Raw genomic sequence first — 22,022 nt, 5'->3', positions numbered from 1 at the left:
TTTTTTAGATTATATAATCTAATGCAAAATTACGCAAACAGAATAAATGACAAGCTTAATTATTGTAATATAATTACCGTGTGTGAAATTGCTTTTCATTGTCTTGTTTTCGGATGATGTTTAATATGGTATACGATAACAATTGCATTTTTATGTAATGCAAGTATGCCAAGGAGAAGTAGTACCCACCATTATAATTGAAATTTGGGTTTTGTACTTTATGTACTTTGAGTACCTAAGGATTCCGAATATCACCTTCATTTTGCTACTATCAGATATAAATGTAATTAACAGACAACATATGATAGGCTACACTGTACCTTTTTATATTTAATTTCCATTATGTATTACAACTGGATATAAAATTATCTAATATATATATATAATATAATATAATATAATATAATAATATATAATATATAATATATTCTTATCAACGAGTATTCCTGAATCAGAGGTACCGGGTTCGATCCTGCTTCGGGGAGTCTGATGTAAAGCATTAGTGACATGTTTCCAAGTAAAATAGCCCTCACCAATAAAATATTTGCCCTATTACAGAATATGTTATAATAAAATTTATCAACATGACATGAGACAACTGTTTGGGTTGCCATCTGTAAAAACGACCTAGTATTAGGTCAAATTAGCACAACAGCTTATAGGACTATTAAATTCTTATTGCTGTTCCAATCAATAAAAAAAATTATTGAAGATGTAAGCATTAATGTTTGCATAATTTTAAATAATTAAATATGATCGTCTTGGCCTTAGTCTATATTTAGTCATATTTTATGTTGGAGATATTTTTAAAGTTACATTTTAAGTAAAACAAACATTAAATTTTAAATGTTTTATTTAGAAAAAAATAGTTTTAATTGATATACTTTATTATAGGAACTTTGTGATCATCGGATTAGTATCTATTGCAACATTGTAATTTAAGAAAATACTATAATACAATGTAATTTTTTTATATAAACTGAAGCATTAACTAAGTTTGTAAATAAATACAAAGTATATCCATTTTGAATATTTATACCAATTGTCGGCCACGCATATCATGATGAGGATTAAATCATGTTTTGTAATCTTTTCGGATTATAAAAGGTTAGATATATTTTGATCATGTGGATATTTCACAGGTGGAGATCAGCATTCTAAGATTCATATAATTTATTAAATGCTAGACTGAACTTGAATTTCATGCTTGTACTCGTTTGCTAATTAAGTTTCTTTCAGCTCATTCGTATTTATTATATAATTAGCTAACATTATTTTCACATATGTTTTATTCGTTTCTTTACTGTTGATATATTCGTATAATAAGGGACTTCCCTGTGGTTTAGTGGTTAGAAATATGGGCTTCCATTCATAAGTACAAAGGTTCGACACATCGGTTTTCACTTTGAAAATATAGGTATGTTTTCAAATGAAAATAGTTCTTACCCGTCATTGCCGCATAAAATAAGAAATCAGCTGTTGGGCTAAATTGTCTTAATACTACTATTATGTGCCGGCACCCTTATATAACTAGTGACACATTTATGCCTCTATGTGCATTCTATCCCATTTATTACTCTATGGGGTCCACATCTCTCGAGTTCCACTCTTCATTCTATGGACCCTATATTTCCGGCTGGACACAGGACTTCTATGTCTATCACAAGGGCTCATTATCTCTCTGGACGTCAAAAGGAACACTTAACCTAATAATAATCTGTAATGAAGTACATATCTGTATTCTGTAATAAATCTATAAAACTTGTGTTGTATTTCAAAATACCAAAGTTACCTCCATCGCTGAAGGCAAATAATAATACTACGTTGGTTTTACAGTTGGCAACCCAAACAGTTGTCTCATCTCTGTATGATAAATTATATTATTACAATTTCCGTAATAGGGCGAATATTTTATTGATGCAGCAATGCCGGATGATGACTGTTTTTACTTGTAAACACATTGCTATATATATTTTCAAGTGAAAACCGAAGCCATCACTGCTTGACTTCAGGCTTCTGTAAACTGGATCGAATCCGGGGCTTCCGATTCAGGTCCAGCCGCCTTAGCCACTTACCCATGAGTGAGCCCGTGTTATAGAGAATGTATAAAAAACTAGCTGTAAGTGGAATTCTGTCTTAAGGCAATTAAGGCATCGTGCCTTAAGGCAAATTGCTGGAACTTCCCGTACCAAAAATTATTATTTTTTTAAAAACGATTAACATTTTTGACAAAAAAATTACTTTGAAAAAATAGGATTTTTAGAAACTATAAATTGGACAAAAAATTACCTTTTTTTGAAAAAATTTTTTTTTTTAATTTTTTTTTTTTTTTGAAAAAAATTTTTTTCTTTATTTTGACATATTGTGGAAGATCTAAACTTTTTTTCAAAGCAATCGTACTGCTTTAACTGCATAGGGACAAAATATAAAGCGCGTAAGCGCCGCGTCGCTCTCTAACGCATAAGCATTGGTACGGAACCCATAGGAATGTTAACAAAATGTATACTTATTGTTAAAATCTCTAAAAAATATCTGATAATTTGATGTGCATATGTCTAATGATCATTTTTGACCGCCAAATGGCTCATTTTTTACTTTTTCCTCCATATCTCCGAAACCGCTAGACCTACCTTCATGAAAATTTTATCGATTCTTAATCTTGTCAATACAAGTGAAATGTTTTTTGAATTATTCAAATCGGACGCTCCGTTCTCTTAAAAACTGAGTTACCGTTTTCGGCACTTTTTGCCCCGTATCTTCGGAACGGCTAGACCTGCCTTCGCCAAAAACTAATCAGCACGTTTCCTTATCAATACGAATCGAATGTTTTTTGAATTATTCAAATCGGTTGATCCGTGTTCCCGAAATCGTCGACGAAAATTTGTATCCGCACATACATACACACACGTACATACAATCACATACACACACACACACACACACATACATCCATTTTTTCTAAGGTATGCCAAAATGTTCAGAAACCTTTGAAACGTAAAGATATATAAAAATTTTCATTTTCGATTTTTTTGCGATTACTATAACTTGCCCTACGGGAAGTTAAAAATGATTGAATAGGATTTACATGCATGTTGTAATTTTAATCTATAAATGTTTAAAAATCAACAAATCACTGACTCGTTAATATTTTGACATTACAAAGGCGGGGAATGTGCCCTGCGCGCACTGTGCGGTCGCATGGTCGTATGGTCGTATGCCGCTGCGAGTACTCTGAACATTCTCCCGTTGTTTTGTACCTATTTCTATTATGACGCAACCGACGATATCTGTAATTCCCTCTTGCATTTGACGAGTCACGATTTGCGATATCAACTGACTTCTTCTGGTATGGGAGGCCAAGGCGCACGAACGATTGAACGAATGGACAACTTTACTATTTTCATATCAAAATTACTTGCAAAGGAATCCGTTACAATGATATTGATTGCTTTAGCTTACAGGGAAAGTAATTTCATTTTTATCAGTAGAACATTTATATGTAGTTCTGTATACGACTGTAATGCAACATTTTTATTCGGTTATTCTGATGTCGAATGTATACCACGTTTTGTAAACACACATGACATCAGTGAGGCGTTAAGGGGCACAACTAGTGTGAAATTTTCAAAAAAGTGAAATTTTAATTTTTCCATATTTCGATATGTTATACCTTTAAAAATAACATACTAACATTTTAAATCGATATCTTAAATAATTTTTGAGTTACAGCCGTTTAGAGTATATATATAGTATATGGTATGACTATCATTTAATCCTTAAACGCGTTTTCCTCGAAACAGCATTTTCCGAATTTGTTGCAGTGATTACTCAAAAACAAATGATCCGATCACTATCAAATTATTTTTACACGTTCTATATATAGTTCACCGTAAAATGAACTATCGATTTTTCAATCGGATCAAAAATCGAATTTTTGGCAGTCCAAAAACGGACCAAAATTTTTAATAAAATTCGACTTTTTTTTTAAAAAACGCCGTCATTTTATCAATTTTTGATTTTTTTTCTTTATCGTAGTTCATTTTACAGACAATATTATCTAGCTTAATGAGTTTTTTTTAATTTCATCCACGTAGAAGGCCGGAATCACTGCAGTAGTGAAGGCCCTTTTTTTGTCGCGCCGTTGGAGATCGACGATAACTTAAAAAATATATTAAATTTTTTCTTCAAAAATTTTACTATGTACTCTTAAAACATGTATATAATATAAATTCCCAAAAATCACCTTTTTTAGGCGGTTACACTAGTTGTGCCCCTTAATTTATCAAATTTAACTGTTTGCATAATCTGAGCCGTTAACTAAGATTATAAATGAATTTAAAGTAAAATCCATTTAGAATATTTATACTATTTGTCGGCTACGCATATCACGATGGAGATCAAATCATGTTTTGTAATGTTCTCGAATTATGAAAGGTTAGATATATTTTGATCATGTGGATATTTCACAGGTGAAAATCAGCATTCTAAGTGCCATATAATTTATTACATGATAGACTCAACTTGAATTTTATGTTTGTACTCGTTTCTATGAATATTTGAACCATTAACAAACTTTTCTTTTAACAATTTTCTTGACGACGCAATATATCTTTATAATTGCATTTTAATCATGTTTTAAAAAATGTATACCCATTTTTAACCGAAATCAGAACTTCTTCTTTTTGCGTTGTATTTAAATAATTCAAGGGTTGACCTATCTAGTTGATCTCTAGATATCAACTAGAGATGGGTAACTCACTCCGGAGTTATCACTCCGATACAACTCCTCCCTCGGAGTGAATCTGAGCAGAGTTGTCTCACAGGATTTGTCATATCCGGCTTCCCTAAACTGGTATTAAATCTGTTAACATGTGCAGATATTTGCTTGAGATTTTTTACTAATACAAAGATTTGGGTCGAAAGAAGTGTTTTTTTTTCTCGTCTCACAGCCAGATTTAGGACTTTTCGGGTATATAATGTCTCAAAATAATGCTATTTTGTATTCTATATTGTGTATACGATAATGTTTGAATGAGTTTAAATGAGCTCTTTCAATGGTATACTACCAGCTAAAAAATATTTAGTATTATAATATAACTTTTACACAATTACGATTTTATAACTAACCGATTCGGCCTCGGATACGATAAGCCCATCTCTAATATCAAGCCTGTAGTTGCAACTATAGAGTTGATAGATTTTTTTATTATTAGAATTTTTCTAATAGTGATCATTTTATATATCTTAAAAAACTTGAATCAAAGTTGAAGATCTCTTGAACAATTTTTGGTTAGTATCTAATTTTAATATGAATACATATATAAGTGTTTATTAATACTGTTAATAACGTTATTTAACGTTCTATATATTTCTACCATAGATTTCAAGCATTTAATTCATCTTATTTTTAGTTTGTATTTCTGTGTTTGAATCAAGTTTAGAGGAAAACCTTGGTTTCTAAGCTCAAACTAAGACTGCAGTTAAACCAAACAATAAATTTGGCATTTTATTAGGTGCTTTAAACAATCTATCAATCGTATTTTTTTACAAAATTTAAAAAAAAGTTTCTAGGCATTTTTTTTAATAATTTTTAATGACTTAATACTAATAGATTTTGAATCATCTGTTACCAGAAGAGATATCATCTCACATAACCATAATAAATAATGAGTAGTACGACCCTAGGGCAGGTCCGTGGGCTAAGTTGAACTCCAACTCGATTCAGGGAAGAATAGTGTGAGAGATTTTCCAATGCCATTTCAAACCGCAGTGCCCGAAATTGGCCATTTTCAATTGGGAACATATTTTTGATCTATATTTAACTTCCCGTAGGGTAAGTTATAGTAATTGCAAAAAAATCGAAAATGAAAATTTTTATATATCTTTACGTTTCAGAGGTTTCTGAATATTTTGGCATACCTTAGAAAAAATGGATGTATGTGTGTGTGTGTGTGTGTGTGTGTGTGTATGTATGTATGTATGTATGTATGTATGTATGTACGTGTGTGTATGTATGTGCGGATACAAATTTTCGTCGACGATTTCGGGAACACGGATCAACCGATTTGAATAATTCAAAAAACATTCGATTCGTATTGATAAGGAGACGTGCTGATTAGTTTTTGGCGAAGTCAGGTCTAGCCGTTCCAAAGATACGGGGCAAAAAGTGCCGAAAACGGTAACTCAGTTTTTAAGAGAACGGAGCGTCCGATTTTAATAATTCAAAAAACATTTTACTTGTATTGATAAGGTGAAGAACCGATCAAATTTTCATGAAGGCAGGTCCAGCGGTCTCGGAGATCTAATGAAAAAAGTAAAAAAAAATGCCATTTGGCGGTCAAAAATGATCATTAGACATATGCACATCAAATTATGAGATATTTTATAGAGATTTTAACAATAAGTATAATTTTGGCTTACATTCCTATGGGTTCCGTACCAATGTTTACGCGTTAGACGTCGACGCGGCGCTTACGCGGTTTGATATTTCGTCTTTATGCAGTTAAAGCAGTACGATTGCTTTGAAAAAAAGTTTAGATCTTTCAAAATATGTCAAAATAAAGAAAACATTTTTTTCCAAAAAAAAAAATTAAAAAAAAAAATTAAAAAAAAAAAATTAAAAAAAAATTTTTCTTTTTCAAAAAAAAGTAATTTTTGTCTAATTGTTTGTCAAAAATCTTATTTTTTCGAAGTAAATTTTTTTCAAAAATGTTAATCGTTTTTAAAAAAATAATAATTTTTGGTACGGGAAGTTCCAGCAATTTGCCTTGAGGCACGATGCCTTAATTGCCTTAAGACAGAATTCCACTTACAGCTAGTTTCAAGTGAAAATAGACATCGCTGCTGCACGATATCTGGTTGTCCAGAGCGGGGACTTGAACTCGCTCCCTGTCCACATAAGTTAACACGCTTATCGTTACATCATGGAACATCATCTTACTTAATATGTTGTAATTTTTTATACATTTTGTATTTCTATACTTATATCTGTTTTTTTATTCTAGATAGATATATAACGGTTTAACAAATAATATAAATATAAATACACTCTACTTTGATGGAACGTATCCCCCGCGTGAAACGGGGTATTCCTGTATATGATATCATACCGATACTTTGTAATTTAAATACATTTTTTCACAAAGATAACACTGTATATAACCTTGATCTGGTCTTCGTCAAAAATATTCACCAGCACAGTTGGAATTGGAATTATTTATTTAATATATTACTCGTGAAAATGCTATTTTAATTTAATTTTGTTTTTTTTTTACCAAATTGTATTGTACTTGAATAAAGTTTTGATTGACAAAAAAAAAAAATTGTATTGTTTACATCTTTGCCAGGTAAAGCATACTCCCACGTGTATGCTTTTATAGAGATTATATAAATAAAACTGTTGAACCTAACATAAATGATAATTGAATCTTTTTGAATTGAGCATTATTTTTATAGATTTTAATTTATAAACATCTCAATTTGATTTTATAATTAATTAATTCTTCAAAGTAACGAATTTTTCTGTTCAGTTATTAGTTATTAGTTAATTGTCAGTTATTAGTTTTTTGTGGTTTATCTGTACTTTATACCTTAGCTCGTTTTAAAGAAATTCCATATAGATTCTCTGCCATAAAATTATTCACTTCCACATGTTTCCATTTACTTTTATAAAGCTCCTGCATACAATCACTTTCGCACCGGCTCCAAGAGATCACTAGCACGCGAACTTATCACAACTTAATAACCCGACACAATATCGGAGCATTAGAATTTTCAAGACGAAAGTTTGCATTTCTCGGAAATTAGAATTTGCAATTTGTATTTTATTCACATGAATAGGTAATAGAAACTTTTCGAATAAGCTCTTCACGTGATAATGATCTTTTTTTCATTCTTCATTTTTTATCGGCTTTATAAATTTTTCTTTTAATTATTATTTCAAACATTAAAAATTGAATATGATGAATTTGATATTTACCAATTGCAAATGAAAAATGTAAATAAAATTAATTTAATTTGCGATGATTCCGTTGTTTATGTTGAAGCTTATCACCTATTTCAACTAAATCTGGGATTAAAAATCTATTGAGACAGAATTGAAATTTTAACAATTCATCTTATTACCTGGAAATTGATCAATTAAGTTAGAAATGATCATGAATAATAATTAAAAAATTATTATAACTAATAATTAAAAATTATATTATTAATGACTGAAGCTTTGCAGGCAAGGCGATTGTTGCAAAATTATTTCCATACACATATGTGCAAATGCCAATTTTAGTAGTCGATTACCATATATAAATAAGATAAGAAAGATGGTAAAAACTATGTTTTAACTGTTATATGTGGTTTTAGATTTTCTCAAGCAATGATATTATTGTTTTTTTTTGAACAGCAATCAAAACTTATTTTATGTGTTTTATTCTTATCGTGCTGTTGTGATGTCCCTTACAACTTAACGTTGTTAGAAGGCAACTCTGTGGTGTTTCCTTTCATTTGTGATGAGATTAATATTAAATAGTGACATGGTAACTATATATATATATATATATATATATATATATTATAAATATTTTCTTATACATTGCTGTGTATATTGCAACAATACCCGGTAAACCTATTTCAAAATCATATTTTTATCTACATTTTCAAGTGAAAACTGATATTACTACTGCTTGATATCAGGTTGCTAATTTCTGTAGCTCTGTAAGTCAAAGCTATTGAATTTTCAATACCACTTGAACCACGAATAAGTCCCTCATAGCAATGATATATAAGCAATTTTTAATTGACCGAATATCATTGCTCATGTAGTAACAGACTGATTTAATAAATTTAAAAATTCACTCTTACTATTAGTTATTTTCTGTAGTACTTAAAGTTGGCTTTTTAACCCTTTATGGGTCTAAGTAAGGAGAACAAAAAATCGGCAATTATAAGCCTACCATATATATGCAAATAAACAAAAAAAAATTTAAACAAATTTCATGGCATTGATGAATTATGTGACTTTCAAGTCACAGCAGCTTATATTTTTCGCACTTCTGTGATTGAAAATGTTAGTTTAGGTTGAAAAAAGCATGGCATTTGACAAATATTGATACTGATTATTTGAACAATATCATAGAATTAAGATAAATGTTTCTCACGCGAAATAGTCCATAATTATTCGCTAAAATATCGAAAAATTTAGAATGTGACTTGAAAGTTACACGAACATTCCCATAAGGGGATGACTTCCATCGTTATTGATTATGTATTTGCTTGTTATTCGTCAAATCAGAAATTGTTTGGGCGTCTTTTCGTTTTATTATATTGGCCATGAAGGTGACAACCTTCAGGGCATTAAGCTTTACACGGAATGGTTGCTATCCCTGGTAGAGGGGGTAGCGGAGTGTTTTAATTGAACTAGTTATTCACTTCTAAATGTAATAAAATTTATAAAAAAATATTCAAAATCTTACAATGAAATTTATAATTTGGGTATTATGACAAACGCCAATCGATCAGCATCATAAAACTTTCATTTTTCTTGTATCAAATTTCGCTATATAAATCCAGCGATTTTTGACTATATGCACAATCAGATTGGCACAAAATGTTTAAGAAAGCGAAAATTGGAAACATAAGATTGATCGAAATGATTTTATGTAACTTCTTCTCGCTTCATGCTGCGTGCACTGAATAACATTTGCGATGTTGTTATCGCGCACCGAACGTGATCAACATATTGTTTTAATGTTAAGTAATTGGAGATAATTTATATACATCATACAACTTGTAATCGTAAATTCAATCTTTTGTGAAATATACTTCAGTTGATAATCAGTTAAAATATAAAAAGTTTGGAAAATATATAATTTTGAGAGTGAAGACCCCAAATTCATTGATACATACTTGTTTTAACTGACAAACAAAAATCGAAATGACCAGTTGTTAAATTTTTATCGACGTATATTTTTGTAACGCAGTCGTTTAAATATTTCTTCATTATAGTTCATCAAATCTTTTGTATAACAATACATAATGATATGTCATGTATCTTTCCTAGGGGGGTCCTTAATGTGGACATTTACGAATTTCCTTGCCCCAAGGGCTCAAGTGGTTCCAAATTGATAAAAAAAACAATTCTCTAAAAGTTTTAGCTCTTAATATTATCTTTTAAATATAGCGCAATTCAATAAAAGTTTTGAATGGAAATAGCGTGAAAACATTTTCAAAAATTTTGCAGAGCGTCGAATTTTCAATTCAAATGACACCAAAATTCACTTTTAATTCATTTGTCGCTGTTATACCTAAAAAATATTTTTTTAAATTTTTAAAATTTCTTCCATGCTATTTCCATACGAAGTTTGTTTGAATTGCGCACTATCTAAAAGTTAATATTAAGAGCTAAAACTTTCAGAGAATTGTTTATCAATTTGGAACCATTTGAGCCCTTGGGAGCAAGGAAATTCGAAAATGTCCATATTAAGGATCACCCTAATCTTTCCGCTCATACATTGTAAATGTATGTATTATATCGCCGGAGCCGCGGCATGCGAGTGGAAAAGGTAAATATTTTTTTTAACTTTGCGGTCGAAATAAAAAATTCGATTTGAGTGTAAAGCGGTTTATGATCCGTTCGTGGTTTCGTAATAAATTTTTATTAAATAATAACTATGGGATGTCAATCAGACGTCCCGGGTTCGATACGCGTCTGGGACTGTCTGATGTCAGGCAGTAGTGACATTGTTTTTCACTTGGAAACGAGATAGCAATACGATTCCAAGTAAAAATAGTCCTTACCCGGCATTGCTGCATCAATAAAATCAGTATTACAGTAATTGCAATAATAAAAAAAAATACATAAAGATATGACAAATGCTTTGGTTGCCATCTTTTAAAAAATACATTTAGTACCCTTAAATACTGAACGCTGTTCTGATATTAACAAAAAAGATGAAAGTCAGTAGAATATGAGTTTTTGATTTATTAAAACTACTGCAAGTGTTAAAATAATATGCAATATGGAATCATAATAGTATCGCTATATTAAATTGAAAAAAATATATAAATACTTGCAAACTAAAAACAGGTGCTTGGCAATTTTAAGATAAAGATTAAGATAGAGAATGAGATGTATTGTTATTTTTTCAGATTTTTTTTGTTTTCCATTGGGGTGTTAAAGAAGAAAGTACAATATATGTGCATATTTTCATAAGAATAATAGCTACATTATTTAATTAATGCGATGCAGTTTCAGTTATAAAGTTGAATAACAAAATTAAAAATTATATTTTAAATATATGTTGTAAAACTTAATAAATAATTATCAAACTTTTACTGCTATCAAAAATCTTGCTTTTGTAGTTATTTTTGTTTTATTTATTTTAATCAGACACATTATTTACTCTATACGTTAAAATAATATTATTAAAAAATTTCATACTTTACTTGTATTTAACGTAATAGGGTTGCACCTTAGTATCCGCTGACCTATAAGCTCCGCTCTGCCCCATTGTGTCTTTTTGTTAGAACTTAGGTTTTATAGATTATCTTGGTAATAATAATAATAATAATAATAATTATTACGACCGAAGGCGGGTCCATGGTGTGAGAGCCCCACAAACAAATGATTTCCTTACCCTTCATCCCATTACCACTATTCCCTCTCCCCATTTTTTTTATTTCATGTATTTTCCTTTCCAAACTTTTGTTTTCATGCTTCTTGATCATGTGCTTCGGCTTTCAGTTCCCTGTATTTTCTCTTCTCGCGTAAGTCGTCAATCGTCTGCATTCTTCTTCTTTCCATTCCTTTTTTTCCTTCTATTTTACCCTCGACGACGACGTGCAGGAGGCACTCTTTTTGCAAAAGAGGTCCGATCCAGTTTCATTATCTTGGTATAAAAATTATTTTTAATGATTAGATATTTAATGCGATTATTATTGTAAATTAATTCATACTCCTTTAACATTTAACATCTCAACTTTATCCTCCAAAATTTTATCGTGAAATTCTTCAAGGGTGTGAGCTTGAACATACAGCTAGATGTGGCATTAATTCTCTTAGTAGTTCACGTGTGCTTTCACCCATCGCATACCTCAGTCTGATTCTCGTCTTGGTGAAAATCTCTTTTTGAAATATTGCGATCCCGCTGGCCTCTGGCAGTCACCATCTCCTCATTTGAGTGTTCCCATTCAGGAAACTTGTCTATCCGCGCAATGTCGATAATAAAATATCGATGTTCATAAGGCAATAGAGGATACCATAATGCATATTTGCTCATAGCCGGATAAGAATGGAATCTGACGAGGAAAATTTATGGTGAAATAGCTACTGCTTTTGGTTCCGTAATATTTCATTAGGAAATAGCTCAATAATTTTAGTTGGTCATTTATTCTAGTTTTCAAACAACAATCGATACTTCAGTGTATGAGCTGTTGTGATGATATTTCTTCTCAATAACGTCGCTTTTTAGAAACCAATCCAATGGTTGACCTTTCTGCATTTAATATATTTTATTACATTTTCACTAATTCTCTGTATGTACTTTGTCAGGTAGCAGTAATCTCAAGAAGGGCTATTTTTACTGAGAAACATACTTTGATCTATATTTAAGTATAATGGATACCACTACTGCTTGATTGATATTAGGCTGGGCATTGAATTATATTCTTTTTATAAATTGAATAAAAAAAACACACACACACACACACATATATATATATATATATATATATATATATATATATATAAATCAAGTTAAATTATTATAATGTATTATTGGGTTATTATTAAATTGGTAACACACCTGTTTTCATTTGAACGATTAAATTGTCTTTAGATTTACTAGATTTCGACTAAGGATGATTATAAATTATATGATGAAACACAAACAACAATAAAAAAAAATAGCTTTGGTAACAAGCTGTTTAGGATTAATCCTACGAATTTTTCAGTTATATTTAAAGGCAGTCGTTTTAATGGTTGATCCTTTTGATAATATAAATAGTTTTTAATGTTATCGCAAAAAAATGAAAAAGACAGTAATAAAAATATTATTGACGTTTTTGATATAAAACTAATTAATTGTTAGTTTTAGATTTTCTGTTTACTAAAATTGGTAAAAATTCACTGGAATCAGTTTCTGACTTGTTGAAGCGATGATTATTTTTTTTTATCTTGTAATAATTAATGAAATAAAAAAAAATCAATGCTAATCATCAATAACCAGAAACTTTATTGTTAGTTGGTAACATTTCTAATTCTCACCAGTTCGATGCATATTTGTAGACCGTCCTATGATTTGCATACTGCAAAACTTGTTTTGCTAAATCGATTAGATTATGTTTCATCAATCTTAATTATGGAGCTTGAAGGCTTGTTCTACTTGCAATACAAAACGTTCCAACAATGAAACACTAATCGGAACATCTCCGCGGGCAAGTTATTTCGCGCTTTCAGTTTTGCGTTTAATTTTCTTCTAATTATTTTCTTGTCAAAACGTAAAATTTACCTTTTTGAGTAATGGTAGTTAGACTTATCAAAATAAGTAGAGTTGTAGCGAATTGCATTTGATTACATTTGAAATGAAAGTAAAATTTTGCTATTAATGCGAATACATCTTTACATGTTGTAGTTTAACTAATTTATAAGTATTAAATGATTATTTACCTGACGCACTTGCTCATTCAGATTAATTAATAACATAATAAAATTCTAGATATTACAATAATATCATTATTGAAACTCATGGAAGTAAAATTTATAAATTACCGAGTTTAGAAATCCTTTTTCAAAAGTAGTCATTTTTTATTATTTGAACAGCGATTAGAGTTTGTGTTGTTCATTTAAAGTTGCCAACGCAAATTTCTGCTTTACGGCAGTTTTGTTCATAGCACTCCAACTTAAATTTTGGACATATTAGGGGGAAGTCTCATAACGCCGGACGGCACCAAGCACCGGACACTCTATTTAACACGTATTATTCAAGCGAGTATAAATCTTTTCATTACAAAATACAAGTGAAAGGGGCATGGGGGGCCCACAGGTACAGGATCACGCGCCAAGCCTTGCCTGTGACGCACACGGTCACGGCGAGAGCAACCCTTTCCTGTTTTAGGCGCAAAATCACGGCGTCACCTAAATATCAATAGAAGTAATTCTAGCATATTTATGCATTTACATTTGAGTGGTATGCAAAGATAAAAGCTGTACTTGATTGTTATCCGTAAAATGGTAGAATATCATTAGATCCTTTAACCAATTTTAGTAGGTGCCATCAAATGACCAAAAATGTCTGTCCTTTAGCACCGGACACTAAGTCGTCCCTTAATGCCGTACAGTAAACATATTGATATTTCTTGTGAGAATTTACGTAATTTATTCCAATTATTTAATTTTGTTCTGTATAAGTACTAACGGTCACTACATACCCACATTTTTCGTATTTCGTAGTCAAAGAATGAAAAGCTTATGGATGCACCAGCTGAGAGCATCGGTGTGGCCCAGCCAAAAGGGTGGATGATGAATAGTGACTTTTTTTTGCAATATCTAAGAATATTCGTCAAAGACACATGTGCAGACATTCCAGAGCGTGGAGATAGCTACATATGTGATAAATGCAGGTTATTTGAAATGTCCGGTACCTACTAGGTGCCACTGTTTAAAATTATATTTTTTGATAGCAAAGTTTGATTGATAGTATTAATTATTTTTAGCAAAGATTGCGGATTTGTTAATTTATTTTGATTTCTAACTTTGTTATCTAACATAAATCATAATTTGATAAACATTTTGTAAAATATATTTTGATTTATTTATAAATAACCTTAGGCGTCCGCCACTTGGACTTCCCTCTATATATATACAGATTTTTCACAGAATAAATAAAATGTTCATTAACTATTCAGTTTGGTTTATCACCAGTATATATATTCAGTTTGGTTTATCACCATTAAGTTCTTCGGCCATCGACATGTATCTAGGTTGGACACATAAATGCGTTTCTCGGCTCTGTCAACTGTTTTCGCGAAACGCATATATGAGTTCTTCAGCCAATTTGATATATGCGGCGCTCATCCTCAAAGGGTTAAAGTCTCAAAAGTTAATTTTCAAAAAAATATCAGAGCTCTCTATAACGGCGCTCGTACCTAAAGGGTTAATAGTATTCCTATCTCCATGTGATGAATTTCATTACTACTACAGTTTTTATGCTAGTGATTATTTTTTTTAGGTATTGGAAAAATGGTTTTCAATTTGCTTTTCAAATCTTTCTTACTGTTGATGCCAAATTCGCATCGATGCTTATTGTTTGACTGTTATTGTCATCGATTTTATATGATGTCCGGAGGAGATCTTGTTCCCATACGATCACGTACTCGGCGTACACATAACTGTGTACAGTTATTATATTACCGGAGCCAACTGAAGACTCTGCCAGATGCGCCGCGCTCACGTTGTGAATGAGAAGCAAAATAAAATAAGTGAAGAGAATGCGAAATTGTGAACAAATCGAATTTATGACATCCACTAAGACAATACCCGCTACATTTCAGTTGGGTCGTATTCAATTTGAATTTATTAAAAATTGTTACTGTTTTATCACTTATCACAGCTTACATATTATCATATAGTTTTTGTTAATAGATTTGTAATATTTTTTTATAACCTAGGGACGTTTAAGTATTACGTAAGCAGATTTATTACAATTATTTAACCCCCCCTCCCCTTTGTCACCAAAAGTAAGCAAATTTCTTACCCAAAATAAGCAAAATAAGCAAATAAATAACCCTGCCGCCCCCCTATAGTGCTTACGTAATACTTGAACGGTCCTCTACTGGTCATACTGCAAAAAGTTAATTTAACGTTTTCCTCAACTAAGCTAAAAATTGCTGATACATCAACTACACGTTTTGCAGATTTTTGATCGCTCACATAGTATTTTTTCGTATATGTATTTTAGCAGCAGACAGAACATATCAAGGGTTAATATAGAGTAGAGGCATGGATTTTTGGTCATTTTTAAATTATCGTGAAAAATTTACTTAATTTTTATACTATCATCTTCTTTATAACTTCTTTCTTAACGTTACAAGAGTACAGAAAACAATTTAACATTTAATAAATTTACCACTGGTTGAAGTGAGCGGTCTCGAAAAGTTGACGCGTGACCATGTTTATGATTGCAACCCTCGTAGTAAAACGAAATGAAGAAAGAAACATTATTAATCTAGAATATTGTCACTAATCGCATTGAATGGTATATACTAGGATCAAATTAAAAAAATATATTTGACAAAATGGTGATTGAAAAAATAAGTATCAATTCCTTACCACTTTTTGAGATTCTCTAATTTTTTTTAAACAGTAATTATTCTTAATTATTAAGTTGCTAGTTTTAAAAATTAGCAGTGGCTGAAGTGGGCGGTTTCGAAAAGTTGACGCGTGACCATGCTCACGATTGCAACCCTACTAATAAAACGAAATAAAAAAAAGAACAAAGATTAATAATTTAGAATATTGTCACTATGGTATATACTAGGATTAAGTTAAAAAAATATATTTTTGACATAATGGTGACTGAAAAAAAAATCAATTTCTTACCAATTTTTTGAGTTTCTCAAATTCTTAAAAAATAGTGAATATTAAAATTTTGAGATGAAGCTAGTATATGCGAGACAAGTCTATAATAAAAATTTTTCGAAAATTTTAAGTAAATCATTTCAGTAGAACTTGAGAAATCGTGGCCGTCGTATTGAAAAAGACAGTTGTAAGAGAAACGCGTTTAAAGTTTTGCAAAAAGAAGAAGGAAGAAAATTATCATGATTAAACAGCTGTATTTCCGGAAATAATTAAAATTAAAAAAAATGTGTGCACATATTTTTAAATAGTTAAACTTTAAAAATATGAAAAAACTACTTTTTTTTTGATTTTCTACACTAGAACACCCTCTTCAACGTGGCTTCCTGATTAAATTACTACCATTTCTGTAATGCTGATGATATTTTTATTGATGTAGCAATGCTGGTAAAGGATATATTCACTTGGAAACATATTGCTATCTATATTTTTAAGTGGTATTTTAAGGTAGGCTTCGAACCTGGTACTTCAAATAAAAGTTTATAGCTTTAACCACCAGGCCACGGGAGAGCCCACATAGCATTTATTCACTACCACCTTATGCGTTACATCACTGGAGTTTTGATTTTATCGAAAACACGGGAACCTCGTTTTCTATTTCAAAGACTTCTATTTCGAAGAAATCTTTTATGGGTTTAATACCTCCATCGTACAGCATCTTTTATCCATGTTTTATTTTTTTTGTTTCCATCTTTCCCTGGATTGATTTTGATTATAATTTATGAAGAACCGTGGTTTATTTCCTTGTTGTCTTTATACTTTATATGAGTATATAATAGTGTAAAAAAGACAGAAAAAAAAAATAAATTGCTGGAAACGTGCAAACATTACTGCAAAAATGGTTGAAATTATTTATTCGAAGTTATGTGCATAAATTAATTAATTTATTTATTTATTCATTCAAACGCCAATCGGCTATGTACAGTAACTTTATGATACAGTATTGATAATTTCATAACTTAAGCTATTGGTTTAAAATTTGAATTATAATATATATACTTTAGTTTAATTTATGAAGCGTCACTCGAATTTAAACGATCATACGATAATTGTTTGGAGTTAGTCAGGGTTAAATAATTGAAAGGTAGAATTTATAAACACCATACTCTATTTCTAATATCTAGCAATGAACTTTTACCGTGTATACGAGTACAATTCAAGTATTCATCAATGCATGAAATTAACATAAGTTTGACCAATAATAAATAATTGGTCATAATTGTCGTTATGAAAATACCTGAATATACAATGACATGTGTATATGAACTTACATTTTATTTTACTTGTTCAAAATTTAACATTTTTCTGCCTATTTATTTATATAGTCTTTCTTTAAATAATGGCACTTTATAACCTGGTAAATAATCAAATTTAGAAGCTGACTTTTAAAATATTTCGCGGGCTTAAGTGCGATTAATTAAATATATAGATATTTTCAATAATTCTTAATATTGACGGTTATAATACGTGATGCATATGTATAATTAAAACAGATAATATAATGCTTATTGCTTTAGAATCATTTGCACATAATTTGATTTCAGTTAAAGGTTGTATGCGGTTTCTCTTCTAAAGTATCCTAAAATTGGTCATAAAGCTATCAATGTGTAAAATGGAAATGACCTATGTTTATTAAATTTTATACCTGATGGTAATTCATATATAATTACCACTTCATTGTGCAAGGATCAATGGTCACGTGGGCTACGTTATACAGGAAGGATAACTAAAAAACTACTAAGAAATAACTAAGTACTCTATTTTCAAAACTAACCCCGGATATATATATATATATATATATATATATATATATAATTGATTGCATCATAAATAATCTTTATCTTTTATTTTTAATTTGTGCGTCGTTACCTGTGCTGTGCGATGATATTTAACATGTAAGTCGCTGTACACTTATAAAAATTTATGAGCAATTCTGCTCAGTTGTGACGTGTGCAGGATCTCACAGTCAGCGTGTTGAGTACCGTTAACATTGAACAACCTGCTTCTTTGATATCTACATGCATGTTCAAATACATACACACATGCAGATCCACTCGCACAGAATCACAGATTGAATATATACATATATGTATATATGTATATATACACGTGTTAATACAGCATCCGCGGCAAAGGAATGAAAAGATTCTGAAGATGATCAGAATCGATCGTTTTCAGTCATAAATGTAGGGCTGGCGACTACTACTCAATATATGACACTGGTTAAATTCAATATAACTAGTGGTGTATGACATCATGCCTTAAGGCAAATTGCTGGAACTTCCCGTACCGTAACGAAATGTTCGAGGAATATTAAATGCTTTCAAATAGATTATTATAATTATTTGAAGTACTATATATATATAAGTGATGTTTAGAACTTTAACTAGAATTAGAATTAAAATCTACAGTATTTTCGATATACAAAAAAAAAGTGCATATGAGGTATGCAAAAAGCAATTGTTTCGCCAACACAAGCAGAAAGTTCTTTGAATCCTTCAAATCGGATGCTTAGTTCTCTCAAAAACTGCATTTTTTTGTACATTTTGTTCCGTATCTTTAAAACGCCTGGATCTGCCTTTGCCAAAACCTAATCCCCACTTCTCCCCATAATTACAAATCAAATGTTTTTGGATCATGCAAATCGGATACTCCGATCTCCCAAAACCCCGATTTTTATTTTCTGCACTCTTTGCTCCGTATCTCCGAAACGGCTGGACCTGTCTTTGCCAAAAACTAATCAGCACATATCCCTAATAGCAGGAATCGAATGTTTTTTAAATCATTCAAATCGGTTGATCCGTGCGCCCGAGAACGCTGACGAAAAAATGCGGACATACAAAACACACACACACGCATCCATTTTTTTTTTGAGGTATTCCCAAATGTTCAGAAATCTTCAAAACGTGAAGATACGCAAAAATGTTCATTTTCGATTTTGGCCCATTACTATAACTTGCCCTACGGGAAGTTAATTGTAACTTACGATTAGAAAGAAAATACATTTTTATACAAATGTCTCGTTTGGGATTGAAACACAATTAGCTTAACAATATAAAAGCTTCAGTATGCGTGTACATGAGCATATATATTTAGTTAATATAATTAATTTTCTATATTTTGAGTACAAAAATATTTGAATCTTATGAGACATATTATAGAATATCTCAAAAAATATTTGTTTTTTAGAATATACTATACTAAGTAATATTTTTTCTCAAAATCTTGATAGCGTCTCCAAAAAATTACTATGATTTATCTATATTTTGGAGAACGGTTTATAAATCTATATCCGCTTATAATTACTCTAATTTTAAGTGGCGAAAAATATAATTCTTTCAAGAATCTTATTGCAATCTTATTTAAATAAAAATTTCATGAAATATTTAAAATAAATCATGCACAAAGGTCTAATTTCACTTTTAGTAATTATAGATTCCAAACTAAATTAAATAAATATTACTTACCCAGTTACTTCCTAATTATAAAAATGTTATTTTACTATTTTTCTAAAATTTATATATACCATTTTGCTCCATGGGCGGGGTAAGAAGCGACAGCCAGGAGGCAAACAGATCCAACGTCGTTTTATTATTTCAAAGGGATTTTACAGAATAATTAGATTATTTAACCAATGTGAAATTCGAATTTTATGGTACATTTTTTTACAAAGATTTTATTGTATTTAACCTTGATCTGGTATTTGTCAGAAATATTTATCAGTATAATTGTAATAACTATTAATTTTTTTTTGTTATATTGCTTTTTTTAGCTGAATTTACGTTTTTATTTGCTATTTTTTATTGCTTACGCCTTTGCCGTGTTAAAAATTCAGTTGGTCAAACCCTGAAAGAAAATACTTTTGTCATAGATTTTCAGAAATGCCTGTTTATCTTCCGACAGCGATGTCGCATTAAGAATCAAGGTGATGACTGGTTATACATCTTTTTTTCTCTACTTTCAAATATTGTTGTTAAGAAAATTTGTAACTTTACTTGTTTTAGTGGTGGACCAGCAGATCTTTAAGCCACGTTCTACCTTATATATGTAAGCATGAAAAAATGTGGCATTTGTTATACATCTTGATTGGTCGATCGTGTAAAATGTAAAAATGTAAATATTGATCATACTTCTTGATTTTGCTACTGGAATAATTTATTACTTGAATGTTGTTAAAAAAGCTCTTTCGTTATAATAAAAATAGTTGTGGTATTTTTTTGAGAAAGATAACAAATTATCTGTTCGGACGTATTTTCGTTTTATTATATTGGCCATGAAGGTGACAATCTTCATGGCATTGAGCTTTTACACGGGATGGTTGCTACCCCTGGTAGAGGTAGAGGGGGTAGCGCAGAGTTTTAATTAGACTAATTGTTCACTTCCAAAAGTAAAGTCCGCGCAACAACATGTTTGATAAATAATAAATATATATATAACTTCTTTCATTATAACTTAGTGATAAATCAGTGTTTAATACAGTCCGCAGCTACAAGGGTTAAATTATATTCCAACAACTTGAGTTATCGAAGGAAAGTTTTAATAAATTTTATAACTACGTGGCGGGGTATACATTATCTTTTGGTCGTAGTCAATGTATCAAAAAGAAAATACAATATAGCTTTTATGTAATACATGTGCGTACATCTATATATTATAATTTACTCCGAGCCCTCGATCTATCGATTCAGATACAATCTCAAAAATGCTCCGATGATTTACAGTCCAGTTACCTACCGGGTTCATTCATAAATTAAAAGCCTTTCGTATGAGAAGCCAAGAGTCACTGCCAGTGTAGGTAGGTTTGCGTAAAGCTGATGATTATCATCTCTTGACCAGTGGATTTTGGTTTAACAAAACGTACCTTTAGAGTTAGTTAACGGTTATAATCGTCACAAGGCTTTGTTTCAGGATCATTGGTAATGTAATAATAATATAAGGGGTTAGGGTCAACAAAAACAGCTATAACATTGGGAATATTTTTTTCTGAAATTTTTGTTACTTCAAGTAAGAACATTATATAATAATGCCGTATTAATATTTTTGTAAAAAAACATTGTTTAATAACAAAAAAAAAATACTGAAAATTCTCATTTTTTCGTACTTCCAAGTACCCCTAACCCCATAAGTCTTGGACTTTAATAAAACTAGTAATATTTGTAACAGCATGCTTAGATTGTATTATAGTATCACAATATTTAGCTTACCTTAGCATCTACCTGTATATTGGTAAAAAAAGTTTAATGTCAGCTATTAACAACTTTATTTTGTTCATTTGCCAATATTTTAATGGCTTAATTAATTTTCTAAGATCTATTTGACTTACTATTATTCTAGACATATATAGAAGAGCTGGGAGTTTGTTGTAACAGTTTTCTTTAGATTAATATATCTTACG

General features: G+C 30.5%; 1 protein-coding gene across 2 annotated transcripts in view; it reads left to right on the top strand.

The window, feature by feature from the left end:
* LOC113378449 overlaps positions 1-22,022 on the top strand; it is a 610,291-nt gene that overhangs the window by 22,920 nt on the left and 565,349 nt on the right. Inside the window, exon 1 of one of the 2 annotated variants that reach the window (XM_026618983.1) lies at positions 14,575-14,613. The exons of the other annotated variant lie outside the window; for it this stretch is intronic. The gene's annotated coding sequence lies outside the window, so the exon portion shown is untranslated. Of the gene's footprint in view, positions 1-14,574; positions 14,614-22,022 lie in introns of those variants that run through there. 2 annotated transcript variants of the gene reach the window in all.

The sequence above is a fragment of the Ctenocephalides felis genome, unplaced genomic scaffold, assembly GCF_003426905.1.
Source record: "Ctenocephalides felis isolate EL2017-DRISC unplaced genomic scaffold, ASM342690v1 CF-g0.4_SCAFFOLD_01886, whole genome shotgun sequence".
Lineage (NCBI taxonomy): Eukaryota > Metazoa > Arthropoda > Insecta > Siphonaptera > Pulicidae > Ctenocephalides > Ctenocephalides felis.
Note: the sequence above shows the minus strand (reverse complement) of the source record. Positions and strands in the feature narration are given on the sequence as shown.